Below are 13,413 nucleotides of genomic sequence, written 5' to 3'. Positions count from 1 at the left end.
ATATGGCTGAGATAAAACTGAGATTTAGCTGAGATATGGCTGAGATACGCCTGAGATTTAACTGAGATATGGCTGAGATACGGCTGAGATTTAGCTGAGATAAAACTGAGATTTAGCCGAGATATGGCTGGGATACGGCTGAGATTTAACTGAGATATGGCTGAGATACAACTGAGATTTAGCTGAGATACGGCTGAGATACAACTGAGATTTAGCAGAGATTCGGCTGAGATACAAATGAGATTTAGCGGAGATATGGCTGAGATACAACTGAGATACAACTGAGATTAAGCTAAAGTAATAAAATATTTAGCAGAGACACTGCAAAGACACAACTGAGATTTGGCTGAGACACGGCTGAGATTTAGTTGATTAAAGTAATAAAAGTATTAAAATGTAAATCTAAAGTGTAAGAAATAAACAAAAATGTATGAAATAAATTCATTGTATTGTATATTATACATGGCAATTAATATTCCTCAATGTATAATTTTTTGCTTCATCATCTTTCAAATTTATGAAATACATTTTTCACATAAAAATAAATGTAATTAATAAAATGCTCTGTCTTGTAAAATATTATATATATATATATATATATATATATATAGTCTATATAATAGAAGTAAAGCAAATAATAATATTACATATATTCACTACTGTTTAAAAACTTGGGGTCAGTAAGAAATTAATGTTTTTATTCAGCTATAATGTATTAAATTGATCACAATTTACAAAACATTTCTGTTTCAAATAAATGCTTTTCTTTTGAAATGTCTATTCATCAAAGAATCCTGAAGAAAAAAATCACAGTTTAATTTGAAGCAGCCAACTGTTTTCAACATTAATAATAATCATAAATGTTTCTTGAGCATCAAATCATCATATTATAGTGATTTCTGAAGGATCATGTGACACTGAAGACTGGAGTAATGATGCTGACAATTCAGCTTTGAAAATTCAGTTTAACATATATTCACATAGAAATAGATTGTAATAACATTTCACTATTTTTGATGCAAACTTGTTACTGGTAGAGCTAAGAGTCGTCATTAAACAGCTCATAAGACACTAACAATTTCAACTAATTTCAAATGCAAAGGGCTTAGCCAATCACAACAGACGTTTATATCGAGAACTCTTAAAGGCACAGTAGCACAAACAGCCTGTGAGATTATAATGGCCAGAAAAGCTTGAAATGATATAATGGACCTCAAGGGAAAAATGAAAAACGAGCAAGAAGTTTATGGCCGCACACTGGATTCAGAACAGACTACAGAAGTCTATCAAAACATTTTATTTTATTTTCTAGATTGCATATTGCAAAAAGTGCAAATTGAATTAAAAACAAGTGAACAGGAGCAAACGTTGCAGCACGCTGCTATCTCTAGTGCTCAATCTGCAACAAACACTCACCCTTTTCTTGATTAATTAGCAATTAGGGGTCATCAGCTGAAATTAATTATCACAAGTACAGCTCTAATCACAGGAGGAGCTCCAGGAGAGTCTGATAATTGGCATGCATGTATTGGCCTGTACTATGAAGCCGGTTTAGGAGGATAGCCAGATATGTTTCAGTTTAGTTTTCACCAACCCTGGGTTTTAGGCACAACGAAAGTGGTTTGGCATTTAGCAGTGTTCATCGTCATAGTAACTCACACTCCATGTCTAACCTGGTCCGGGTCAGGTGATGTTCTGGGTGAGAGGTTGCAAACCGAACTTGGACCAATCAGCTGTGAGCAAAGTGTCACATGTCGGATGCGATAAAGTCACTCCACGTGTTTCTACTCCAAATTAAAGGTCACTACATAGCAATTGATTTTTAAAGACGAAATCATCTGTCTTTTACTAATGCTTATTTATAATAATAATTTTGTATGCCAAGATATTATTTATGTTATTATTACACCCTTATTCGATCACACATGTAGAATTTTAGTTGATCAATTATTATTACTATTATTATTATTATTTAAACACAGTTTAAATAAATACATTTATAAAGGTAATATAAATAAGCGTTAGAATCAATAGATAAAGCTATAAAATGACTAGCCTACATGTACGTTTAAATGTTCAACTTTACAACTTGCACTGATGTAGCAAGACTTTTTCTTTTAGTTGTCCTCTTTCATAGACAGATATTTTCTTCTTGCTGTGTAAATTTGTTTAAATTCTTAATATTTTTCAATCTTTTAATATTCTGCAGAAGAGAGAAGTGAATCGCTGCTTCTCTCGCGAGAAATTAATCTCAGTTTCTCTCTTTCTCAGCGTGTGATTGGCTGTTCGCTGCTGATGTCACTCCTAAACTCAGTATAAAGCCTGAGTTGACTGAGAAAGTTGATGATCAGCATCATGGAACCAACAAAGCCTGGTTAGATTGGTTTGGTTTTGTCAACTCAAAACTAATCTTGTAACCCGAAGTTTGTTCAACTAGCATCATGGTACAGGCCTCAGGAGTTCAAGGTATTAGGGTTGGGCCGATGGACGATATCATCGTCCATCGTGATGGCTGACAGACATCACGATGTTTAGCCGGCATCGCGATCAACCCCACCACCCCCACCCCACACACACGTTTCCATGGTGATGCTTCATGCTTGGTACGTGATTCACCCATAGACTGTAAAAAAATGGACAAATAGTCTGTGATGTCACCCATAGACTTTCTGAATACCGGTTTTGAGGCCGTTTATGGGTGGTATGGGCGGCGCCATCTTAAAAAATCTTGGAAAATCCTAACCCCGCCCACCTTCTGGCCAATCCATATATGGGTAAAAGGGCGGGTTTTGTGTGAGACTGAGCTTCTTTAGCCAAGCAGCGGCAGCCTCAGCTATCTGTGATGGTGTGTTCACACCGAACGCAAATTTAATTATTTGCGCGAGTAGATTACATACAAAGTCAATGCAAAGACGCGAATAGATGCATCATTTGAGCCGGGCGTCTTGAATGACGCGAATTGGGCGACACGTTTGCCTTCGAACGTCTTCCGCACAAGTTGAAAAATTTGAACTCGAGCGAATGTTCAAGCGTCTAACTAGACGCGATAGTTAGATAGATAGTTACTGCCCACAAACATTGATGCTAAATAGCGCTAACTACGTGAAATAGTAGTGGAATGTCACTTACTGGAAAAAAATGGAGCGTGTCGGTTAACGTTAGTGCAGTTTATAGCAGAGCAACAGAGCATTTTATGTTCGATATTTCAATACAAATGTTCAGAAAGGATACAGAGGTGGTATGATGTGTTGTGTCAGATAATGGCCGAGACGTCAAATTTCAGGAATTCCACTCGGCGCAGCCCGTTATCAGCTGTCAATCAAGCTGTCAATCAAAGTTAACCACGACCTTATTTGTCATACATTTTATATCTAAATACGATCTAAACTAATGAGTTAGAAAAAAATGTCACCCCCCTCACAGTTGTCAGGCACTCGGAACCTATCGAAAAATACAATAAAAGTCCATGGGACCAACCTGTAAAAACATGAATTTATGCTGTGAAAACAGACATTTTAACATGGAGTCTATGGACATTTGCGCCCTTTTGGGACCTGCCCCTAGCGGATTTTCGGTGTATTGCAGTTTTTCGCACTTCGGGGTAGGCTTCATTTTTCAGATTAGAATGTTGCCGCTTGGTTCACCACAGCCAAAATAGAGAAGTATGAAAGATGAAGCGCTTTTATTTATATATATATACACAAACTTGCTTAAGCAATAATAATAGTAATTACCATGTCGTCAACTATCTTCTATTCCGATTCTCAAATATGTGTAAGTGAGTTTGTTTTGTTTAAAAAACCTTTTATAAATGATCTTGATCTGTAGCGTGAGATGGGCGCCGTAATGTTTGTTTGGGCCGCAGTTCACTGTCTGTTGGATTTATTACAGCGCGTGAATTCATCAGTTTCTCCCGAAATACATGAAAGTAAGTGGCCGGTGAACTGGGAGAAAAATAGAGTTGACTTTATAATATTTACACTGTGCGTCTGATATGAATAAAAACCATTGGCAAATATATTTGAATGGGTTGTTATTGCTGCTTCCATAGACACCATTGTGTATTTTACAAACTATAAATGTATTGTTTTACTATAAATTATATGTATTTAAATGTCTGAAACCTAAAATAAACATTATGCGGTTAAAAACACTGAACAGTTGTGATATAGCCTATGACAAGCACTGAGCGCGTCCGTCTTTGGCTCAGCGCCAGCCATAGCGCGAAAGCACAGTTTGAATCTGGCAGTGATGTCACGTCACTGTACATTCGCTCCATAGTGGTCAGCTGATGCAGAGTTTGTCGAAATCGAAATTTCTGATGAGATATAGAGGAAAATATCTAGTGGAAAATGAGAATGTTAGCCCCCCCCCCACCCCGATATCATCGTCCATCGTGATGTTTCACTGTTGACATCGTCTGATATCAAATTGGTAGACATCGCCCAACCCTACAAGGTATATTACAGGTATTCAATTATAGCATATTATAAAACGATGGATATAAGACGAAAATCACAAAGAAAGAAAAAAAAATCAAAAATCACAAAGAAAGGAAAAAGAAAAACTAAATCACATAGAAAGGAGGGGGAAAAAAACGTTGCAAAAAACAGGAAATTTCTAGTTCCCTTTCGTTGTCACTCCGAGTTACATCGGATGAGGTTTCGCTTAGAAAGCCTATCAGTTTCGAGTATTACAAAACGAGCCAATGGCAAAGAAATGCCATGGGTCAGCGGAATTTGCATGACGTAACTCCACCCCACCTCGTGGGTATAAAAGGAGGACGCTGGCAACATGCAGATATGTTTTCGCTTCTGAGCCAAGTTTATTCTTCTCTCCACAAGCCATCTCTGAATTGTCAGCTTTACAAACGAGTACCTCGAGTGTTGGTGTGACGGTGATCTATGGCGAGCGCGTGCTTCCTGCTTATCTGTTGCAGTGGTTTGCCAGACAGTGCGTGTCTCCCCGGGTGCCTCAACACTTGAGTTTTCTCTCACAAAAAGAGCTTACACGCGGCACGTCTTTTTAAAGATGCCTCGCCCGTGTACTTCTGGTTGCGGCAGATTGGTATCGGACTCTGATGGGCACGAGTGTTGTCTAGTATGTTTGGGCATTGATCATGCTAGAGCAGCGCTCGTGGATGACTCATGTTCTCTCTGTGGGAACATGACCATCGCGTCATTAAGGTCGAGACTCTGTGAACTCGCAAGAGTGAGAGTCCCCTCATCCACCCCCCGTCCTTCGGCTGGTGGCCAGGGTGACCTGAGGGTTACGGTCTGGAACAAGGCGCCGACTATGTGTCCGCGACCGCAGCCTCCCTCTTCAATGACGGTGCCCGCTAGTGATCTGTTGATTCTCACGGGTCTACCCTCTGGTGGCCCGTGTGTTTCAGCTGAAGCTACAGAGGTTGATGCCATGTCTGTTGCAGCATCACAAGGTGGGTTTGATTCTTCCGGAAGTGAAGACTCGTCACAGCTGCCACCTTCCGCTGTGCATACGGCTGTGCCCGAGTCCGATCCGGGGATGACGGCCATGCTTTCCCGGGCAACTCGAGTGGAGGCCTCCACCTTGTCCTGAGCGCTCGCGGCTGGACGATTGGTTTTTGGGTAAGGCCGCCGACCCCCGTCCTCGGCAAACCCCAATACCTTTCTTCCCGGATGTGCATGATGAGATCTCGAAGTCCTGGAAGACCCCCCTGTCTTCTCGGGACCGCTCGCTGGTCTCATCCGCCTTTCCTCCCCTCGATGAGGCAGCTGACCGTGGGTACACTGGGCTTCCCCCGGTTGAACGCTCTGTTGCCATGCAACTATATCCTCAGAGTGCTTCTTCTCGGGGCGAGCCTAAGCACCCATCCAAAGCCTGTAGATTTTCGTCTACCCTTGTGGCGAAGTCTTACAGAGCGGCGGGACAGGCGGCGGCTTCACTGCATGCTATGGCCACTCTGCAGGTCTACCAGGCCCAGATGCTCAGAGACATGCACAAGGGTAGGACAAACCCAGGGCTCTTCGATGAGCTGTGCGCCGCGACCGACCTTGCTCTCCGGGCGACGAAGGTTACCGCGCGCTCCCTGGGTTTGGTGATGTCCACAGCTGTGGTCCAGAAGAGACATCTGTGGCTGAACCTGGCTGACATGCGGGACACCGAGCGGACCCGTCTACTCAACGCCCCCCTGTTCCAGGCCGGCCACTTCGGCAGTGCAGTTGAGGATTTTGCCCAACAGTTCTCAACTGCCCAGAAACAGACCGAGGCCATCAAGCACATTCTGCCCCGCCGGACCACTGCTGCCTCCACCCGCCTGGCCGGGCACACGCCTCAGCCTGTTTCCCGCCGAGAGAGCCCTCCTGCGGCTCAGCCCCCTCCCGTCCGGAACAAGCAGCAACCTCCACCCAGGGCCGGTCGCGGAGGAAGCCGCAAGAAGGCGCCACAGCCTTCTGCTGCCCCGCCCCCCGCTAAACGCCGGGCCAAGCGGCGCTCCTGAGACGGGCTGCTCAGGGATGATGGTCGTTTCTCAGGAGATGGTAGTAGGACCACTCCTTCCCCTGGTGGAGGGCCGGGGGAGAATCTTTTGTTCTCCGCTCTCCGCTGCTCACCCACGGGTGGGCAGCACCCTAAAGTGGTTAATGACAGAAACGACCCCCTCTTCCCTGAGCTGCCCTGGCCCCCTCTGCCAGGGCGCGGTTGCTAACTGTGCCCCCACATCGGGCCGCTATGCCGTCCACGTCTGGGCCAGTTACTCCGCTTCGCTGCCCCTCCGGCGGGACGCCTGTGGTTCGCACGATCCCGCTGGTTCAGTTCATGGGAGCCTGGTTAGAGCTTCCCCGTCTGTCCCGCTGGATCGCGTGGACCGTCAGGCTCGGCTATGCGATTCAGTTCGCACGGTCTCCTCCCCGCTTCAGGGGAGTCCGCTCCACTTTGGTCGACTCCATCCCCAGTTGGTTCAGCTGATTTGGGACCAGTTCGGGGACGCACAGATAGATCTGTTTGCCTCTCACGACTCGACCCATTGCGCCCTGTATTATTCCCTGACCAAGGGCACGCTCGGCACGTATGCACTGGCGCACAGCTGGCCGCCGGGCCCCAAATATGCGTTTCCCCCAGTGAGCCTTCTTGCGCAGACCCTGCGCAAGGTCAGGGAGGACGAGGAGCAGGTCACTCTGGTCGCGCCGTACTGGCCCACCCGGACCTGGTTCCCCCGAACTTGTACTACTCGTGACAGCACCTCCCTGGCCCATTCCTCAGAGGAATGGGGTGATGGTGGCTACCATCACTTCCGCTAGAGTGTTGTCCACGAGACACGTCTATGCGTTGAAGTGGAACCTCTTCGTCAACTGGTGCTCTTCTCACCGAGAAGACCCCCGGAGATGCTCGATCAGCGTTGTGCTTTCCTTCCTTCAACAGGGGTTGGAGTGAAGGCTGTCTACCTCCACCCTCAAGGTCTATGTTGCCGCTATTGCCCCACACGATGACCTCATCGAAGGTAAGGCGGTGGGGAAGAACGACCTGGTCATCAGGTTCCTGAGAGGAGCGAGGAGACTAAATCCTCCTCGCCCTCCTCTCGTTCCCTCTTGGGACCTCTCAGTGGTTCTAACTGCCCTGAAGAGTGCTCCCTTTGAGCCCCTGCAATCAGTCGAGCTTAAATTCCTGTCAATGAAGAAAGCGCTCCTGGTTGCACTAGCCTCCATCAAGAGGGTAGGGGACCTGCACGCATTCTCCGTTGACGAAGCGTGCCTGGAATTCGGGCAGGGTTACTCTCACGTGATCCTGAGACCCCGGCCTGGATACGTGCCCAAGGTTCCCACCACTCCCTTCCGGGACCAGGTGGTGAACCTGCAAGCGCTGCCCCGGAGGAGGCAGACCCAGCCTTGGCACTGCTCTGTCAAGTACGCGCTCTCCGCGCCTATGTAGACAGAACGCAGTGTTTCAGGACCTCAGACCAGCTCTTTGTCTGTCATGGTGGGAAGCTGAAGGGAAAGGCTCTCTCCAAGCAAAGGTTGACTCACTAGATAGTGGACGCCATTGCTTTGGCTTACCAGCAGCAGGGTCGTCCGTGCCCCCTTGGTGTGACTGCCCACTCCACGTGGCGTCCTCTTGGGCTCTAGCGCATGGCGCCTCGCTAACAGAAATCTGCAGAGCTGCAGGCTGGGCGACACCTAACACATTCGCCAGATTCTATAATCTCCGAGTGGAGCCAGTGTCCTCTCGTGTACTCGCTTCATCCAGCTAGTACCGGACCCGCTCAGGTGTCTTCGCTTGCTCGCCATTCCACTCCACGGACTGGATACATGCGATATTCTCCTCAGGTGAGCTTCCCCGAAAGCCCTGAGTTCCTCCAGCACTCCTGACGTCGGCGCCAGTGTCTATTGCCTGCGAGTCGGCTAGGTACCTCCCGTGTGCATGGTCCCTCCCTTGAGCAACCCCACATGTGTATTTCCACTGTAAGCCTCTCTGAGCATGTGTCTTTCCCTTGGCAAGCCACCTTGCCACCCCTGGGGTTGAAATATTCCACCTGCGGGTGGATACCCCAGTGTTCTCCATATGTTTCTTTCGGGTCATATGTGTATTCTCTATATAAAGGGAACGTCTTTGGGTTACGCATGTAACCCTCGTTCCCTGAGTAGGGAACGGAGACGTTATCTCTGCCTGCCACTTTCCACTGTACCGCGGGGATCGCCTGAGCTCAGTTTTGGCTCCTCAGCGAAGAAACATATCTGCATGTTGCCGGCGTCCTCCTTTTATACCCACGATGTGGGGTGGAGTTACGTCATGCAAATTCCGCAGACCCATGGCATTTCTTTGCCTTTGGCTCGTTTTGTAATACTCGAAGCTGATAGGCTTTCTAAGCGAAACCCCATTCGTAGTCATCCGACGTAACGTCTCCGTTCCCTACTCAGGGAACGAGGGTTACATACGTAACCAAAGACGTTCTTCATTCATTTCCTTAAGGGAAAAATTAAATGCTTTTAAATTCTAATAGAGCAGTTACATCATGAATTCATATACATGTATATTATAAAGTCTCTCTCTCTCTCTCTCTCTCTCTGTGTGTGTGTGTGTGTGTGTGTGTGTGTGTGTGTGTGTGTGTGTGTGTGTGTGTGTGTGTGTGTGTGTGTGCTCTCGGGGGCCCGGGGCTCCGCACACATCAGGGGCCACTTGTGCCAGCTTTACAAGCCTAATTAACGAGCCATAAGCGCAATAATGAACGTTTCCGACATGTTAGTCTACGCTGAGAAAAAATGAAAATCACCCTCAGAGGATTCTGGGAGTTCCTGGAGAGTTCCTCAGGGATGGACGGGAGAGAAATTGAATTTACAGTCCGTTATCTCTTCATTCCCAGACCTATGGGTAATATCTCTGCGTCCGTGACGCGCTCACACACACACACACACACACACACACACACACACACACACACACACACACACACACACACACACACACACACACACACACACACACACACAGTTTTTCCTAATAATGTATTAGTAAATGTTATTATGAATTTAAATATGAATATGAAAATATTAACTAAGATTAATAAATACTGTATAATTATTGTTCAATATTAGTTCATGTTAAAACTAACGTTAACTAATGAACCTTATTGTAAAGTGTTACCAATTAAACTTGTTTTCAAAACAAAGAGATTTTTTGTCAGTTTATTTATTGCTGATTATAGTCATAAAACAGAAAGTTGATGCAAAATAACAAAACGGACACTTTAGCTTTCCAGATCCTCCCACAGATAAAAAGCTAAAAAGTGTCCAGGATTAATTTTTTAAACTGTTGATGACGTGAGTGAATAAATGCGGATCTGTCAGATCGGGATGAGCTTGAAAAACATTGATTAAAACCTCTGAAACTGAGCTCAAGTTACCCAGAGTTCTCTGCAAACACTGAAGGACATTTGCCCCTCGTCATCATCATCAGGTCTCGCTGAAACTCACATTAATCATTAATCCCTCGTGCTGGAATGAGATCCGCCTCTCGACACACAGGAGGAGAACGACACGGACTCGCGACACACACATCACGCGTTTCAAAAGCTTGTCGGCACATCGCTCATCATTTTAGGTTTCAAATATTTGTCTTTGATTTCACCTCATTAAAACCAGCAGAGCCTCATTAATTCAAATATTTAGTCAATTAAAGTCTGAATCCTGTATAAATTTGGGAAATAAAACAGCCTGAAATAAAGCAGGGAAGTCCAAACGGGTTTAGCCATTTCCTCTCCCTGGAATACATGGTTAAGATCATCCAGAAATTAAACTTCTGGCTTCGTTTACGGTAGTTTTTTTCCATGGGATAAAAAAAAAATATTTTCCAAAGCTGCTCTTTATCCATTTAATGGAAGTGGATAGTGAGACATCAACCAATTACATTTGTCAAAACAATTTTTTAAATAAACTGTTTTGTTGTTTTTTTTTGCAAAAGATTTGGCTCAATCTAAAAATATTTAGCTAAAGTTAGTCTTTGTTAAAAAATCTGACAAATATCTCTATTTTGAAAAATGTATTTCTTTATGTATTAATATGCTACAGCTGTAAAAAAACATTTTTGAATGACTATTCTACTCTATTTCGTTCTAGTCTGTTCAATTCCATTGCGTTCTATTCTATTCCAATCTATTCCTTTCTATTCTATTTTACTTTTTTCCGTTCTATTCTATTCTATCCTATTCTATTCCACTCTATTCTATTCCACTCTATTCTATTCTACTCTATTCTGTTCTATTCTATTCTACATGGCTTGTATGGAGAATTGCTTTATCTCCTCCTTTATGTGCGTGTGTGTGTGTGTGCCATGGACGCAGAGATATTACTCATTTAAACACAACCATACATGATTATATATATTATTACATTTTATATATGTATTATATATTACGCATAGTATTTTATATAGGCCTATTATATTATATATGTTAACATAAATGTGTTTGTAAATGTATTAGGTCTGGTCTAAATTCAAAAAGTTCTATGGAAGAAAAAGAAAACAAACGAATTATTAATGGTAGATGATCATCTTTTTTGGTGAAGTTTCCCTTTAAAGCGGATCTTTTGAGAAAGACTTTACACGAGGTCAGTGTGGAGACGAGAGCGTCAGGAATAGAGTTGTAGATTAGAGTGTGTGTGAATCAGACAGGAAGATAAGAGATCCAGCGCTACAGCTGTTAATGAGTGAGTGTGTGAGAGTGAGTGAGTGTGTGAGAGTGAGTGAGTGTGTGTGTGCGTGAGCGAGTGAGTGAGTGTGTGTGTGAGAGTGAGTGTGTGTGAGAGAGTGAGTGTGTGTGAGAGAGTGAGTGAGTGTGTGAGTGAGTGATGGAGTGAGTGTGTGTGTGTGTGTGTGTGTGTGTGAGCGAGTGAGTGTGTGTGTGCGTGTGTGTGTGTGAGTGAGCGAGTGAGTGAGTGTGTGTGTGAGTGAGTGAGTGAGCGTGTGAGTGTGTGTGTGTGTGTGTGTGTGTGTGTGTGTGTGTGAGTGAGCGAGTGAGTGAGTGTGTGTGTGAGTGAGTGAGTGAGCGTGTGAGTGTGTGTGTGTGTGTGTGAGCAGATGACTGAGAGAGAGAGTAAGTGAGTGTGTGTGAGCGAGTGAGTGAGTGTGTGAGTGAGTGAGTGAGCGTGTGAGTGTGAGCGAGTGACTGAGTGAGAGAGATAGTAACTGAGTGTGTGTGTGAGTGTGAGTGTGTGTGTGTGTGTGTGTGAGATGCAGGAATACAGTGAGGCACCTGAATGTTGAGAGTGAGCTGAATCTAACAGAACTTTATTCTACTTGAGTGAGAATGTGTGTGTGTGTGTGTGTGTGTGTGTGTGTGTGTGTGTGTGTGTGTGTGTGTGAGCGAGTGACTGAGTGAGAGAGAGTAAGTGAGTGTGTGTGTGTGTGTGTGTGTGAGCGAGTGACTGAGTGAGAGAGAGTAAGTGAGTGTGTGTGTGTGTGTGTGTGTGTGTGTGTGTCTGTAAATGACAGATCAGCTCATCAGACTCGGGTCTCGTCCATCACTGCAGTGAAACTGGACAAGGGACTTCTGTTGTTCAGACAAATGGAGTGTGTGTGTGTGTGTGTGTGTGTGTGTGTGTGTGTGTGTGTGTGTGTGTGTGTGTGTGTGTGTGTGTGTGTGGATTCAGAGTGTCACCCGCTGCCCACAACATGTCACAACAGATCCAATCTGAGCACTAAAAATACAACAGCGTTCGCTCACTACAGTCTCACACACTGAATTAAGTCTGATCATTTCACTGACTTTACCAATGCAAACTGCTGAACCTAATCATAACTCATCCAGAAATGATCACAGAAGTCTATATTAATGCATTACAATGTTCAAATATATGCAGGGACATTTTGTAGTTCATTGTTATTATTATTATTACAGTGTGAAATGATGCTTTGCTTATTTACAAATCAGATTATTACTATATTTTAACTCTTACATTTTGATTCTACCGTACTGAGTTTTTTTAAATGTTTTTTCTGCTCACCAAGGCTGCATTTATTTGATCACAAATACAATAAAAATATATATATATATTAACCGTTCTCTATGTGAATATATAGTAAAGTGTAATTTATTCTTGTGATCAAAGCTGAATTTTCAGCATCACTCCAGTCTTCAGTGTCACATGATCCTTCAGAAATCACTATAATATGATGATTTGCTGCTCAAGAAACATTTATGATTATTATCAATAATGAAAACAGTTCTGCTGCTTCATATTAAACCGTGATTGTTTTCCTCAGAATTCTTTGAGTAACAGAAAGTTCAAAAGAACAGGATTTATTTAAAACAGAAATCTTTTGTAACATTATAAAAGTGATTCTTAATTAAAATAATAGTTTTATTAAATTTTTGATCATAGAAATGCAGACTTGGTGAGCAGAAGAAAATCAAAATGCAATTTAAATCTGGAAATAATTAATGCTTTAGCATTTTGAAAAATGTACAGTACAACATAAAATTCAAGTCACGTGATCAATGTAACTAATTCACTTACAAATAATGATCTTATATCTTTCAGACTGAGCTTCAATCGTGTTCATTGTTGATCTTCTCGAGGCTCAGACTGTAAAACTACAAACACACACACACACACACACACACACACACACACACACCCGCAGCTGCAGCTGCAGGTCAAACACACACTCTCAGGACGACCAGGTGCTCCGAGTCCATCTGAACCATGATGACATCACCTGTGGATTCACCGGATCACGAGCGGATCGGGGTGTGTGTGTGTGTGTGTGTGTGTGTGAACCATCGAGTCCTTCGATCTCAGCCGAGTGACGGAAAACCACGGCGGCACAAACAGATGGAGAGTCAATGGAGGCGAGTGACCTAAATTAACGGCCACTCCGACACATGGAGTCACTCGCCCTGTGTGTATGTGTGTTTGTGTGTGTGTGCGTGTGTGTGTGTGT

At 44.1% G+C, this 13,413-nt stretch overlaps 1 protein-coding gene across 4 annotated transcripts in view; it reads right to left on the bottom strand.

Annotated features, from left to right (window-relative positions):
- Positions 1 to 13,413, bottom strand: part of celf6 (CUGBP Elav-like family member 6) — a 179,507-nt gene that overhangs the window by 66,060 nt on the left and 100,034 nt on the right. The window lies entirely within an intron of this gene.

The sequence above is a fragment of the Siphateles boraxobius genome, unplaced genomic scaffold (assembly GCF_051911475.1).
Source record: "Siphateles boraxobius isolate OS27281-9 unplaced genomic scaffold, OSU_SipBor_1 32, whole genome shotgun sequence".
Lineage (NCBI taxonomy): Eukaryota > Metazoa > Chordata > Actinopteri > Cypriniformes > Leuciscidae > Siphateles > Siphateles boraxobius.
This window is presented reverse-complemented; position numbering and strand designations above follow the sequence as displayed.